This window comes from Schistocerca cancellata, chromosome 1, assembly GCF_023864275.1.
Source record: "Schistocerca cancellata isolate TAMUIC-IGC-003103 chromosome 1, iqSchCanc2.1, whole genome shotgun sequence".
Lineage (NCBI taxonomy): Eukaryota > Metazoa > Arthropoda > Insecta > Orthoptera > Acrididae > Schistocerca > Schistocerca cancellata.
The window spans coordinates 756,017,594-756,032,367 of NC_064626.1; positions in this window are offsets into that span (position 1 = coordinate 756,017,594).

A 14,774-nucleotide genomic window follows, 5' to 3' on the forward strand; every position below is an offset into this window, starting at 1 on the left:
GTATGCCGAGTCTGTCCTTCCGACAATCATATCTTTTTCGATGTCTTCACATTTTTCCTGCAGCCAATTTGTCTTAGCTTCCCTGCACTAGCTATTTATTTCATTCCTCAGCGACTTGTATTTTCGTATTTCTGATTTTCACGGAACATGTTTGTACTTCCTCCTTTCATCAATCAACTGAAGTATTTCTTCTGTTACCCATGGTTTCTTCGCAGATACCTTCTTTGTACCTATGTTTTCCTTCCCAACTTCTGTGATGGCCCTTTTTAGAGATGTCCATTCCTCTTCAACTGTACTGCCTGCTGCGCTATTCCTTATTGCTGTATCTATAGCGTTAGAGAACTTCAAACGTATCTCGTAATTCCTTAGTACTTCCGTATTCCACTTCTTTGCGTATTGATTCTTCCTGACTAATGTCTTGAACTTCAGCCTACTCTTCATCACTACTATATTGTGATCTTAGTCTATATCGGCTCCTGGGTACGCCTTACTATCCAGTATCTGATTTCGGAATCTCTGTCTGACCATGATGTTATATTAATTGAAATCTTTCCGTATTGCCCGGCCTTTTCCAAGTATACCTCCTCCTCTTGTGATTCTTGAACAGGGTATTCGCTATTACTAGCCGAAACTTGTTACAGAACTCAATTAGTCTTTCTCCTCTTTCATTCCTAGTCCCAAGCCCATATTATCCTGTAACCTTTTCTTCTACTCCTTCCCCTACAACTGCATTCCAGTCGCCCATGACTATTAGATTTTCGTCCCCCTTTACATACTGCATTACCCTTTCAATATCCTCATACACTTTCTCTATCTGTTCATCTTCAGATTGCGACGTCGGCATGTATACCTGAACTATCGTTGTCGGTGTTGGTCTGCTGTCGATTCTGATTAGAACAACCCGGTCACTGAACTGTTCACAGTAACACACCCTCTGGCCTACCTTCCTTTTCATAACGAATCCTACACCTGTTATACGATTTTCTGCTGCTGTTGATATTACCCGATACTCATCTGACCAGAAATCCTTGTCTTCCTTCCACTTCACTTCACTGACCCTTGTTATATCTAGACTGAGCCTTTGCATTTCCCTTTTCAGATTTTCTAGTTCCCCTACCACGTTCAAGCTTCTGACATTCCACACCCCGACTCGTAGAACGTTATCAAATGGTTCAAATGGCTCTGAGCACTATGGGACTCAACTGCTGTGGTCATAAGTCCCCTGGAACTTAGAACTACTTAAACCTAACTAACCTAAGGACAGCACACAACACCCAGCCATCACGAGGCAGAGAAAATCCCTGACCCCGCCGGGAATCGAACCCGGAAACCCGGGCGTGGGAAGCGAGAACGCTACCGCACGACCACGAAATGCGGGCAGAACGTTATCCTTTCGTAGATTATTCAATCTTTTTCTCATGGTAACCTCCCCTTTGGCAGTCCCCTCCCGGAGATCCGAATAGGGGACTATTCCGGAATCTTTTGCCGATGGAGAGATCATCATTACACTTCTTCAATTACAGGCCACATGTCCTGTGGATACACGTTACGTGTCTTTAATGCAGTGGTTTCCGTTGCCTTCTGCATCCTCATGTCGTTGATTATTGCTGATTCTTCCGCCTATAGGGGCAATTTCCCACCACTACGACAAGGGAGTGCCCTGAACCTCTATCCGCTCCTCCGCCCTCTTTGACAAGGCCGTTGGCAGAATGAGGCTGACTTCTTATGCCGGAAGCCTTCGGCCGCCAATGCTGATTCTTTATCAAAATTTAGGCAGCGGCGGGGATCGAACCCTGGACCGAAGACGTTTTGATTATGAATCAAAGTCGCTACCCCTTTTATTTATTTATTTATTTATTTTTGTAAAGGAACAGGGATACAGGGATGTTGTTTTTATTTATTTATTTATTTATTTTCCATAAAGATCACTCTGTTAAAAGGAACATGTAGATCATTTCATGGTATAGTATTTGCATTACATATGGAGCGGTGAGAGAAGCGTCAAATGTGCACACCGACTGCACCCGGCACATCCCAACTGCGTGGTGGGTCGAGGAAGACTGCGTGAAGATAGCTGGCAAAGGTTTTCCCATAGTGTGACCATCTATGAACCTCATTGTGGGCTTGCTGCAAGAAATACCAAAAGTCGAGTCGCGACTTGGCAGCATCCCCATAGAGGTACGCGATCGTCCAACCTTTGACCCAGATGATCGAGTGTGATTTAGTCGCCGGAAAGTAGTCACTCTCCGGATATAAGAAGGAATCAGGTGTAATATGTTGCGGGGTCACACGGAGGTAGCAAGCCACCATCTGTCTTCCTAGGAGCCGTACGTCCTCCACCGCGATACAAGTTAAGCGGTGATGGTCGTCATCCACTTGGCGACATTTCGGGCATAGTGGAGTGTCCACTAGTCCAATTGCATAGAGTCGTTCGTTGGTGTTGAACTTGCCACAGGTGACAGAGAACCACAGTGCCCGAACGAAGGTAGGAAGGAATTTTTGGTGCACATGTCTCCAAATCTTCGGCCAATGCAACTTGGGGTGTTTGAGTTCAATGACATTACGACTTACCCGTCGTTGCAGCCAAACATAAAAATCCTTCGCGCATGGTGGTCTCGTGCGCGGAAGCTCGTCTCTGACATAACTAAGTTCCACGATAAATGTTGATACATGCGCAAAATGTGGCGTAATGTTGCCCACCGCTACCGGAGGAGTGAGGGACGCTGGAACTAGGAGATCCAGTAGGCAGGATGTAAGGGAATCACGCCCGCTACGCCATTGCTTGTACATCGTGGCTAGAAGGAGCGCCGTCGCTCGGCAGTGAACATTCGTAAGTCCGAGTCCTCCCTTGTCCGTAGGGAGCGTGAGCGTTGTGTATCGCACTTTGAGGGGCGATCCAATCATCACAAAATAGCCTAGTGCTGATTGAAGTCGACGTCCGAGCGTGAGTGGTAGGGGCAGGATCTGCGAAATATGCACCATTCGAGAAACCACATAAGTGTTCAGATATTCTACTCGCTGCAAAGAATCGAGGCGCCGTAGGAGATGTTGTCGGACCATGGTACGTGTTGTCTGTAAAATACGTCGGTAGTTAACTGCCGCAGTATGTTTTACAGATGAGGTAAAGTCTATGCCGAGATAGCGGAATCGTTGCACACAAGGAAACGGACTGATTTCTTCTGGCGTAAGGCCCCTTCCAACCGGCATTGCTGCCGATTTGTTCATGTTCACTGCACTACCCGCCGTCACACTGTGGTCCAACAACAGTTCAAGGACCGTCTTCACCTCTTCTTCAGAACGAACGAGCAGCAGGAGGTCGTCCGCATAGGCACGACATTTGAAGGTGTAGCCCCGCAGTTCCATCCCAGAAAGAGAATTTGTTAGCCTCCCAATTAATGGTTCCAACGCTATCGCGAACAGCAGCATCGAAAGAGGGCAGCCCTGGCGAATGGATCGTCGAATTTGAATGGGCCCTGCTATACGCCCATTAACCTGTACCAAGGATTGTACGCCCCCATAAATCCTTCTAAGGAGACCAGTAAAACGGTCTGGAAATCCCATTTGTTCCAGTACAGCGTACAGATAGTTGTGGCGAACCTTATCAAAAGCACTGTCAAAATCAACCGCCACCATCGCCGCTTTAAGCCGGCACTCCTCCGCCAGCGCTATCACATCACGGCATTCGCCAGTAGCTGTTTGCACATTCACCGATCCACCCGGTGTCGTCTGTTCTGGAGAGAGAACGCTACGAATTAACATACGACATCGGGACGCTAGCAACCGTGCAAAGATCTCATAGTCGGCATTAAGCAGGGTGATGGGGCGATAATGTATGACCGTAATTCCTGGCTTCGGTTTATGTACTGGCACCAAGAGGCCTTCCATAAAAGCCGGTGGAATAGGCGCATCGGAATTTAACATCTCGTTGTACATTTCCGTCCATCGCGGTGCCATTTCGTTGCGAAATTCTCGATAAAATTCAGCAGGAAGTCCATCAATGCCTGGGGACCGGTTCAACGCACCCTTTGCGATCGCATCACGTACTTCCTCACAGCTAATGGCTTCCAGTAAGGTTCCCGCGGCTTCCACCGTCAGTGTACGGGAGACGTACGTGGCTATACGTTCGAGGTCATCGACAGGGGCTGCTTCTTCCCGATAGATGTGTTGGTAATGGTCGACGAATGCAGAGACAATGTCCGCTTGACGCGTCACTCTCCGGTCTTCGCGGGTAATTAATTCCCGTACCAAAACGCGTCGTCGGTGCTTTCGTTCATTCACGACGTGGTACATGGAAGGAATCTCGTGCATTATCGTATCGTGACATCTGGCGCGCACCATGGTTCCCTGAAGATGTTTCCGAGCTAAAGCCACTAGTTTAGCTTTTATCCTTTTGCGTTCGATCCAGACGTCCTGTCCCGGCGGACCATCGTCCAGGTCGCGCAGCGCTGCAAAATAAAAGTCGGTCGTCAGGCGGCGCCATTCTGCCATCTCCCTGCTATATGAGATGAACGTACGGCGAAGCGCCGGTTTAGCACAAGTCAGCCACCAATCAAGCTTCGTCGCATACCTTCCAACCCTTCGCTCGCACATCGTCCATGTCTCAAGGATCCGGTGACGGCATTCAGGATCATGTAGATGTTGAATGTTTAATTTCCACGGGGCCTTACTGTTCCACACCTCTCTACGGGGAAGAAACACCGTACAGATGTAAGCGCTGTGATCGGAAAATGCCAATGGCCAGCGTTCCGCGTCCTGGACATCATTTGCATGAGCGCGTGAGATATAAATGCGATCTAACCTGCTCGCCGAATGACTTGTCACATAGGTGTATCCCGGGGCATCTCCATGTCGTAATTCCAACGTGTCACTAAGTACAAGGTCGTTGACAACGATTCGCAACTCTTGGCTGATGTTTGCTTGCGGCCATTGGTCTTTCGGGCTGAGAACACAGTTGAAATCTCCACCAATTATTACACATTCATAACGTCCATGGAAAAGTGGGGCAATGTCTTCTGCATAAAATCGCGCCCTTTCCCGCCGCCGATTGTTTCCCGACGGTGCATAAAGATTGATGATGCGTGTCCCAAACGTCGTGAAAGCCATTCCCCTAGCCGAGGGAAGGTAACACACGTTTTCCACTGGGAAGCCATCTCGCACGTAAACTGCCACCCCACTCCCATTGTGATCTCCATGTGACGAATAGGATTGGTAGCCTGCGATGTATGGGAGTGCAGCTATGTGGACTTCCTGCAGCAAAGCAATATCCACATCAGATGCCCAAATCGTTTCCTTCAGTAGGTGTATTTTGGCCGGTGAACGCACGTCATTGATATTTAATGTCGCAATACGGTTCGCATGGCGTTGAATCCCACTCTATCGATGCGCAACACCATCTCCCTGCATCGGCGCTGGGGACTGAGGTATAAGACGTTCTCTCGCCCCTCTCCCTTCACCTTCAGCAATTATTAGGCCGTCTTCGTGAGTGCCGGCTGCCTCTGTATGACGTCCGGCGCCTCCTCAATATCGTCATATCACATCTTTGCAGGCGGTAATATATTCGTGTCCATTGCCACAGCATCTGCTTCGGGAGATCCAATTGGTTGTGATTCCTCTTCAGCATCACCACGTCCCGGTACCGTCAATGTGACAGACCGCTGCGGGTCTGATCGAACAGTTTCCATTGCCTCATCCTGTTTCGTAGAGGCTGTTGTGTCGTCTTGGTCCACAGGCACATCGTCGTCGGGGCAAGGGGAGTCATCCCTAGGAGATGTCGTGCGACGATGCCGTTTCCTCCTTTTCGGGGAACGTTGTTTGCGTGATCTTCCTTCCGTGTCCTCAGATTGTAGGGAATCACGGCTGCCCGACAGAAAAGCATCCGTAGGAACAGGAAGTGTTTCGAGTCCCATCGTTGTACTTGGCGGGAGTTCGGTCGAAACTGATGTTGTCGTCACAGAGTGCGTTCCAGACGGTACAGCATCCGTAGTGGCTGGAACTGCTTCATGTACTATCGGTGTGGTTGGTGGGAGTTCGGTCTCATCGGATGTTGTCGCCGTAGATTGTATGCTCGATGGAGCAGCAACCTCTGTCATCCCGACGTCTGCTACAAGGTTTCGGAGAGTGCCATCTTCCACCAGGGCTGTGTCTTTTCGGTCATCAGCGGACGCAGTGTGGCTTTGGAATAGGTGATCGGAAGTACTGTCATCGCCGGCGACGGCTCCCGCACGTCGGAAGACAGTTGCGTAATCCGCCGTTGCATACAGTTCGACCTGAGGTGTCCCTCCTGGCCACAGCCAGAACATGTACGTGGTTGACCATCGTAAATCACCACCGCCCGACAACCACCAATTGTCAGATAGGACGGTACATGATTCTGAAGATCAATAGTGATCTGTCGCACTCCGTTAAGAACTGGGTACGTGGCGAATTGTGTCCAGCGTTCTGCTGTGTGACCATGTACCGTGCCGTATGGCTTAAAAGCCTCGATAACTTCGTCAGCCGGGAGCTCAAAAGGCAGCTCAAAAACACTTATTGTCCGTACACCCAGACCAGCATGTTCTACAGTTACCGTGCCGACATTCCCGTCACTATGGCAAAATCGGAGACCTGCTTTTGTCGCCTGTAGAATTCTCTCACACGCCGCGTCATTTACCATCTTAACATACACCGTGGGACTAACGATGGACAGATGAATTCCGACAATATCGTTTGGCGGTATCTTGACGTCCTCTCGAATGAATCGTTCCACTGTTAAAGCCTTTGGTCGTTCGTAGTCTTTGCAGAAAGTGAATCGTAATGTAGTTTTCCTGTACTTGTTCGCCATGATCGTTGTTACTAGCCCGCGCGCAGACTAAGTCCACAAGTAAACAAACACTCGCACACGCCGCACAGGCGGAAGTAGCGGACCTCCGCTTCGCACGGCCGCTAGCGCCGAACTGTCCCTAGATCACGGGTAACCCGTCTGATGACTTTCCTGGACGGTAAATAACAGCACCATTTTGCGTCAATTACTCCGAACTGTGACCTTCCTGAGAGCAAACAAATCGCACAACTAAAGCGACATGCCGTAGGAATTCAGTTTGAAGTCACTTGTCAGAAACGGTTTCAAAAGCCTTTCGGAAATCTAAAAACATGGAATCAATTTTGAAGTCCTCTGTCGATAGTATTCATTACTTCGTCCGAGTAAAGAGCCTGTTTCGTTTCACAGTAACAATATTTGCTGAATCTGTGCTGACTAAGTGTCAATGTACCGTTAACTTCGAGGTAATTCATGATATTCGAACACAGTATATGTTGTAAAATCCTACTGGAGACCGACAACTGTGATACTAGTTTGTAATTCAGCAGATAACTTCTATTTCCTCTCTTGAGCACTGGCGTGACCTGCGCGAGTTTCCAGTCTTTTGGTGCTGATCTTTCGTCGAGCAAGCGGCTGTATGTGATTGCTAAGTATGGACGAGCGGCTGTATGTGATTGCTACGTATAGGCTATTGCACCAGCGTTCTCTGTAATGAACCTAATCGGTATGTAGTCTCGAACTTTTATTAAATTCCTTAAGCTGGGTCGTCACACTGGTGGTATCTGCTTCTGAGTTACTCATGCTGCCAGCTGTTCTTGATTCGGTTTCTGGGATAGACACTTCGTCTTCTTTGGTGGAGAAATTTTAGAAAACTGTGTGAGCCGTGGCAAGCTTGCTTTGATGCCGTTTGTTCTTTGGCAGTTTGTCGCAATCGAGTGGCGTCTTATTACTCCCTCAGTTACCACCATAACGAGTTGCTGACTTGCCTCCGTCAGTGGCAGCAGCAGTGCTTATCGAAACTAGTACTGCTGTACCATCTTTGGTGTGACCGCTATATTTCCATGTGGTGGTGTGTGTGGCAGTCAGTCGGTTGGGACACAGCAGCGAGGAAGTCTCTGTGGCGCTCGGTCAGGCCGGGACCGCTGGCGGCGTGCACGTGCGATCAGATTGTGAGTCACTAGGTACGAGATCTACGAAGTTCATTGTCCACCGAACCTGGACACTGAAGTTGAGCGATAAGTTAACTTGTTATGAAACCTCAACCGCTGTGACATCTCTTTGTTCATCGCCAGTTGTTGCTTTCTGAGCCGTTGTGGCTGGCAGCAACGTATGGTGTGTTGGAGTCGGCAAAATTTTGCAGCCGTCTTCCTCTGTGGTCTTTAACTGTTAAATTGGATGTTACTTATCAGTGAAGTGCACCAGCGGTATTTTCTGCCTTGTGGCAGTTAACGCCCCTGTTATCTGCCCTGGTCGTTAGCGTAGTTGTCCGGCAGTGTGTTTTTCCTCGAAAACCGCATTAAAAAGGCAAATGCTGCCTTCATACAATTGTATCCAATATGGAAACATAGAAATATCACATACAAAACAAAAATCCGTATTTTTAATACAAATGTGAAGGCTGTCCTTCTGTACGCCAGTGAAAGCTGGAAAATGGATAAAAAGATAACAACCCAGTTACAAAGCTTCATTAATAGATGTCTTCGACGCATCATGAATATCTGGTGGCCAGAAAAAATATGTAATGAGGAGCTCTGGAGACTAACAAACCAGATACCTATAGAAGACCAGATACGAGAGAGAAAGTGGGGCTGGTTGGGGCACACCTTGAAAAAACCAGATGGAGCCATCGAGAAAAAAGCATTGGAATGGAATCCCCAGGGAGCAAGGAAGAGAGGAAGACCAAGGGGCACATGGAAGAGGACAGTGGAAGGGGAAGCAAAAAGAGTTGGCGAGACCTGGGCAGAATTGAGGCAAATGGCCAAAGACAGAGACGGATGGCGAGTTCTCCTGGATGCCCTATGCCTCCATAGGGGCCAAAGGAATTAAGTCAAGTAAGTCAAGTAAGTGTTTTTCCTCGCCGTGTTGATGCTGTCTGGGACAGCGCGTAGTTTGACAGCCTTTTAGTTGTTTGTTCATATTTTTTTCATGAGTGGTTATTGTGTCATTGCTGTTTTTAGACGCCAATTTTGAAGACATAGTGAGGCTGGTATTTTCGTCCTCGGCTGATATTTTCCGTTGTCGTACCATGGGTCGGGCGGAATTGATTAGGTTGTTGGTCGGTCCTTCAGCCGTCCCTGGGTCAGGTTGACATCCGATTATTTAACCTTACTCTTGGCTGTCTGTCTCACCTCACCTTACGTTAGAGCTACCTCCTCAGCCCGACCCTTGGAACACTTCTGAGCACCACTGTTCTGTTGGTTTTACATTGTGATTTTCATTTTAGTCCGATGTACTGTGCAAGGCCTTCAGCCGCCTATCAATTTAATCTGTTTAATTTTATAATAAGGTCTTTAGCTGACGTAAATTAAAATTTGTAGATTGATTTGTTAATAACCAAATTTTGAAAGTTTGTTCTATCTGAAATTCTTGTTATCCAGGCCTTAAGCTCTGAGTTGTTCAATGTCCTTGTATGGCCTTCAGCTAAGTATTTACGTGAAATATTTGTGTGTTAAATGAGGCTTCTTTAAAGCAATTTTTATAACTTATGTTCAGGGCTTCAGCCGTTCTTGTTTTGGGTGTGGTTTTGGACTTTCAGTCCAGGAGGTATCACAAGTTTTCTTAACTATGCCTTCTGCCATATTGTTTTGATTTGATCCTTTTAAGGCAATGCCTAATTAAATGGAAAATAAGTTTGCCTGTTTTGTGGAACTAACAGTAACTGATTACGGCCCCCTCCACAACCATAACCTGATCCGCTCTGTCGTGCGAAACCAGTAGGGCTATCATCGGATTGGTATCGGACAGTGGGGGTATTGATTGTGCCTTGTCGCCGGTGTACTTTCATGTGACTATAACCTCCCTGGATTTCCCATCACATTTCGTTTTGTAAGCTACTAAAAGCAACTGGCACTGATATCCACACTAAATTTCGAACTTCAGTGAAGCATAGCCAAGTCTGGAGATTTTGCTTTCTTTTAAATTTTGCATGCTTTTTTCGTTACTTCTGCAACAATATTCTGATCTGCTTTGAGTAACATGGGGGATCAGTACAATAATTTATCAATTTATTTAGTACACATCTCTCACTTGCCTCAGATATCATTTATTTGAATTTGAGTTACATATCATGGCTATGAGCACTATGGGACTTAACTTCTGAGGTCATCAGTCCCTTAGAAATTAGAACTACTTAAACCTAACTAACCTAAGGACATCACACACATCCATGCCCGAGGCAGGATTCGATCCTGCGACCGTTGCGGTCGCGCGGTTCCAGACTGAAGCGCCTAGAACAGCCCGGCCACACCGGCCGGCTTACGGTCATCGATGTTCCCGTATCGCAAATCACATTAAGCTCATTCTAATTACTCAGTTCGTTTGATACGTAACCGGAGGATCGGCCAGAATATACATCCCTAGTTATTAACGTTCTGTTACACCCGAAAGCCACACCGTTTGATGTGGTGTTCTACGACGCTCAGCTTGTAATATGACGGATGTGTCTTTGTCAGGCTCAGCTCTGCTGTCCCGTTCACAAGCTTCTACAGTGCGGCGCGTCATTAACTGATCATTGACATCTGCCAAGACTGCACTGATTTCGTTAGCGTATGGCTGTACTGATGTTCTGTAGCTATATGTCGTTACGCCCGTGAGAGTTCCATACAGAGTGGTTCAGAAACAGTCTGAAAAACTTGCAAGTCTTCTAAGTGTGTTGGAGGGTAGGACGTGCTGAGAATTGCTAAGAAAATTCGAACATTGCACCGTTTCTGAGTTACTTACAATTGAAGTCAGCCAATCAGACCATTGCGCGTTCAAATTCAAGCGACGCTCTAAAGACGGTGTCGCCAAACGTGTTCTTCCGTTGGTTTCCTAAAACTAAACCAAAGGCTTAGTAGTTTCGTACGCTGTCATCTACGTTATGAGAATAACTGACTCTAATTGAATCTGGTGCGCAACTTGAACTTGTCGTCACAGTGCCTGATTGGCTGACTGAAACGCTAAATAACTCGGAAACTGTACAACATACCGAATTTTTTTCTTGATAATTCTGTCTCACTGTCAGCACAAAAACCGCGAGGGGTAGCAGCTCGGTCTGAGGCGACTTGCCAGTTTTAGTTGGTTTAAGTTAGGTTAAGTAGTGTGTATGCCTAGGGACCGATGACCTCAGCAGTTTGGTCCCATAGGAACTTACCTCCACCACCACAAACTACCCTGGAACTCCCTTAGAAGCTTTTCAGACTGTGTCTGATGGTCCCGTATAACCGTTTCAGCAACTGTTCTACCGCTAAAGCAGATAGTGTAGTCAATAATGGACACTCTTGGCGGCGTCCTCGTCGTAAGAATTTTGGTTGATTTTTTAACTTTGGTGGTATTGTAGTACTACCAGTACATCGCATAATTGTCTAAAAAAGTTTGTCGGTGATACCGCTTTTAATGACTTATTTTTGTACACAGGAATGATCAACTGGACCTTAGGAACTTATAAAGTCTAAGAACGCAGATAATACAGGGAAATTTGACTGCCAGGGCATCGCTGATAAGACACAATGTTTCCATTATATTCATCATACATCGACTGGAAATAAAATTATTTTCGTAATCACCTAAGACTACTTTACAACTTGTTTTACTGTGAATTGAGAATACGAGTGCAGAATTTAATATTGAGACACGTTACTTGGCGAAAGTTTTGTGTTTTCTTCAGAGAAAAAGTTGGCAACAAACCTTCGACTGTTTCGGTACTATCAAATACCAACAGCGTTTATAAAATTCCGGGAGGATTCCATCAGTGCTCGAGGATTTATCAACATGCCTTTTTTAATATTGCGACTATTTCGTCTTTACTTATAAGCTGTACAACTGGCTTGTAGAAATTTGTAATCACATCCTGGTGTAAAGGCTGGGATGGTCAAGTAGGGATGTGAATACCTGGCACTACCATGTGGGAATACATATCCTGGAAATATCTTAAAACGTGGTTCCTTTATCCACTGTTGGGTGCCACATAAACGGTTCTGTGAGTCTGCTGGCGATTTTATGATGTGGTGCCCGGGGTGGCTCTTGGACGATATGCTATTACAAAGTCGTGACAAGGTCATGCAGGAGGAAAGTGACCATGATCTCGAACATGCAGTTTCTTCTGAAAATTATTTTAACAGGTAGTTTTATCAGGCGTTTAAATTTTGGTTACGAGTAGAATAAACTGCAGTCTATATCATTCTCATTCTCGAAGGAAGAAGCGATGCAAAATTATTCTTTACTTCTGTCTGCAATAAATCATTCTTTAAGTGGTTGAAATATGAGTGCCAAAGGTCTCCTACTCCATAAACTATTTTTTTTTTTAGTTTGGCTCCAAAAAATGACAGATGGAGTGCTAGAAATATGAAGTAGCATTTCAGCCTGTGCGTATATACGATAGGGTCAGCTTGCTGTATTGTTTATGCGTGAGGTGATCTTTACGCCACACGTCGGTGAATTTCTCATCTTTGACAAGATTGTGTAATTCGGACTATAATTTAATTCTGGTTCTTAAGGGGCTCCGGAACGCCCTATACTTGCAATGTTAAAATAACGCTTATAAATTACATCTTTCAAAAATGGTTCAAATGGCTCTGAGCACTATGGGACTCAACTGCTGTGGTCATAAGTCCCCTAGAACTTAGAACTACTTAAACCTAACTAACCTAAGGACAGCACACAACACCCAGCCATCACGAGGCAGAGAAAATCCCTGACCCCGCCGGGAATCGAACCCGGGAACCCGGGCGTGGGAAGCGAGAACGCTACCGCACGACCACGAGATGCGGGCAATTACGTCTTTCCTCACAAAGTATTTGAGGTAGGAAGTTGAACTTTTTACAGATTATTTATTGGAATATGGGCTACAACAGGGATTTTACAAAATTTTTGTTCAGTTATTAAAGATGATTTTTTTCAATTGTAATGAAAATTCACAACATTCTTTTGCAATTTTTTATTTATATATTCAAAAATATACAGTTTTTTTGGAAAAAGGCTGTGTTAAATTATGCAGAAGGTACTGTGTAACATTTACTGAAAGTCTGAAACAAATATGTTTGGAAGATCCTTAGAAAACATGTAATTAGTATGAGAAAATAAAAGTTTTGGGAATCGAGCGACAAAGATTGGATTAACTTTTTAGTGCATTCCAGGTCCATAGGATGGATTATCTTCATCCTCTGCAAACTCCTCCTCCAGCTTTCTCTTGTTCCTCCTCCTGTTTACTCTTGCTTGTATTTCTAGACTCTTTACAGCCCTGTCTGCAGCCCGAAGGCGTTCCTTGTCTAAAGCAAGCATCGCTCGTACCATGTTAGAATGTTATTATTTACAGTAATAACACATACCTTTGCCTTTCCAACACTTCTCCTTTTCTTAAAAGCTTGCAGAGGATTTCTAATAACTTTACTTTTACTCATTATTATACTTCAACAAAACAGAGACTCAAGAAACAGAATTAATTACGAATATTTTCGAGATAACGACAGAGTAAATAAACATGAAACAATCGACAATCACACCAGCGATATATATTGAATCATCACAGGTTAGCCACAACACATACTTTATCTCACATCACTAAAATGTACCTGATGAACACGGACGTTAATAATAACACCGTTTGACAGCAGTTTAACAGCGCCACAGTGGGTCACGCCCATGTAGAACACATTTCAAAAAAAATTTAAAAATAGTTGTAGTCTTCGGAATTGAATAAATTATATATCTATTAAAAGGTAATAGTCTGCAGATTCAGAAAACGCAAAAAAGTAAAAATTGAACTTTTCATGATTTTGAGCCTTTCCGGAGCCCCTTAATCCTTCTTGTCTATAACACTGTCGAAATCTACGGCAATAACAGTGGGTGTCGGCGAGCTTGGGAACAATTGTACCAGTAGCGTTTTAAGAAATTTGCGTCATTCTAATTTCGTGCCACGTTGATTATTTATCTATCGTATAAATGACATGCTATTCCTCTTCCCGATGCAAGAACAAGGCGATATTGCGTGGTACTCCTTGTCTCTACAAAACAGACATATCCGCGGTCTTCCCTGAGTTACGTTTCTTACAATAATGTCTGCAACTGCGGGAGGCGTTACGTATGCCCGTTCCCGTCTCAAGTAAGTGATTATTGAACTCTGTTTATTACGAGTGTAATTCTTTTAGCTTTGTGGTTGCTATACAATACTTTTGTAAAGCCTTGTTCACTTAATTACATTTTATAAACGTCAGATCATTGCATGCCAGGATCACGCTCTAAATCTTTCGGTGTAGTACTTCTTCATTTCATGCTTCAGTATTAACTTTCCGTGAATGTTGGCTGGGTGACACGATAGACCTGTTTTGTGGTTTTATTCCGGTCGTGATTTTTGTTTCCGCCATAGTAACTATTTGCTTTCGCTTTAGGTACGAACAGTGTTCTGTTGCGTGGTTAATGTTATTTGTGCTCAGACGAGAGTTTAAAATTCATTCTAATTGACCGAGACCATCTCACAAATTTCGTGCTTTAACATCAAAGAGGGCTGAGGAAGTGGCTTATCATTTGAATGACATATCCCTAACTGTAGGGGCGCCGTGCATTCTTCAATCTGTTAATGGTAAAGAATTTGTCAATAATGCTATAAGTGAACTCGTACGGCTTTGGTCAGAACTGAAAACCAAGGCACAGCCAAAGTCAGGGTTCTGTTGAACGTGACAACCAAGACATTGAAAATATGATAAGTTATTGGTTAAAGGACAACAAATCGACGAAGTTGTCGGAAGGATTAAGGTATGTCCAATTCATGTAAAATAGAGCTTAC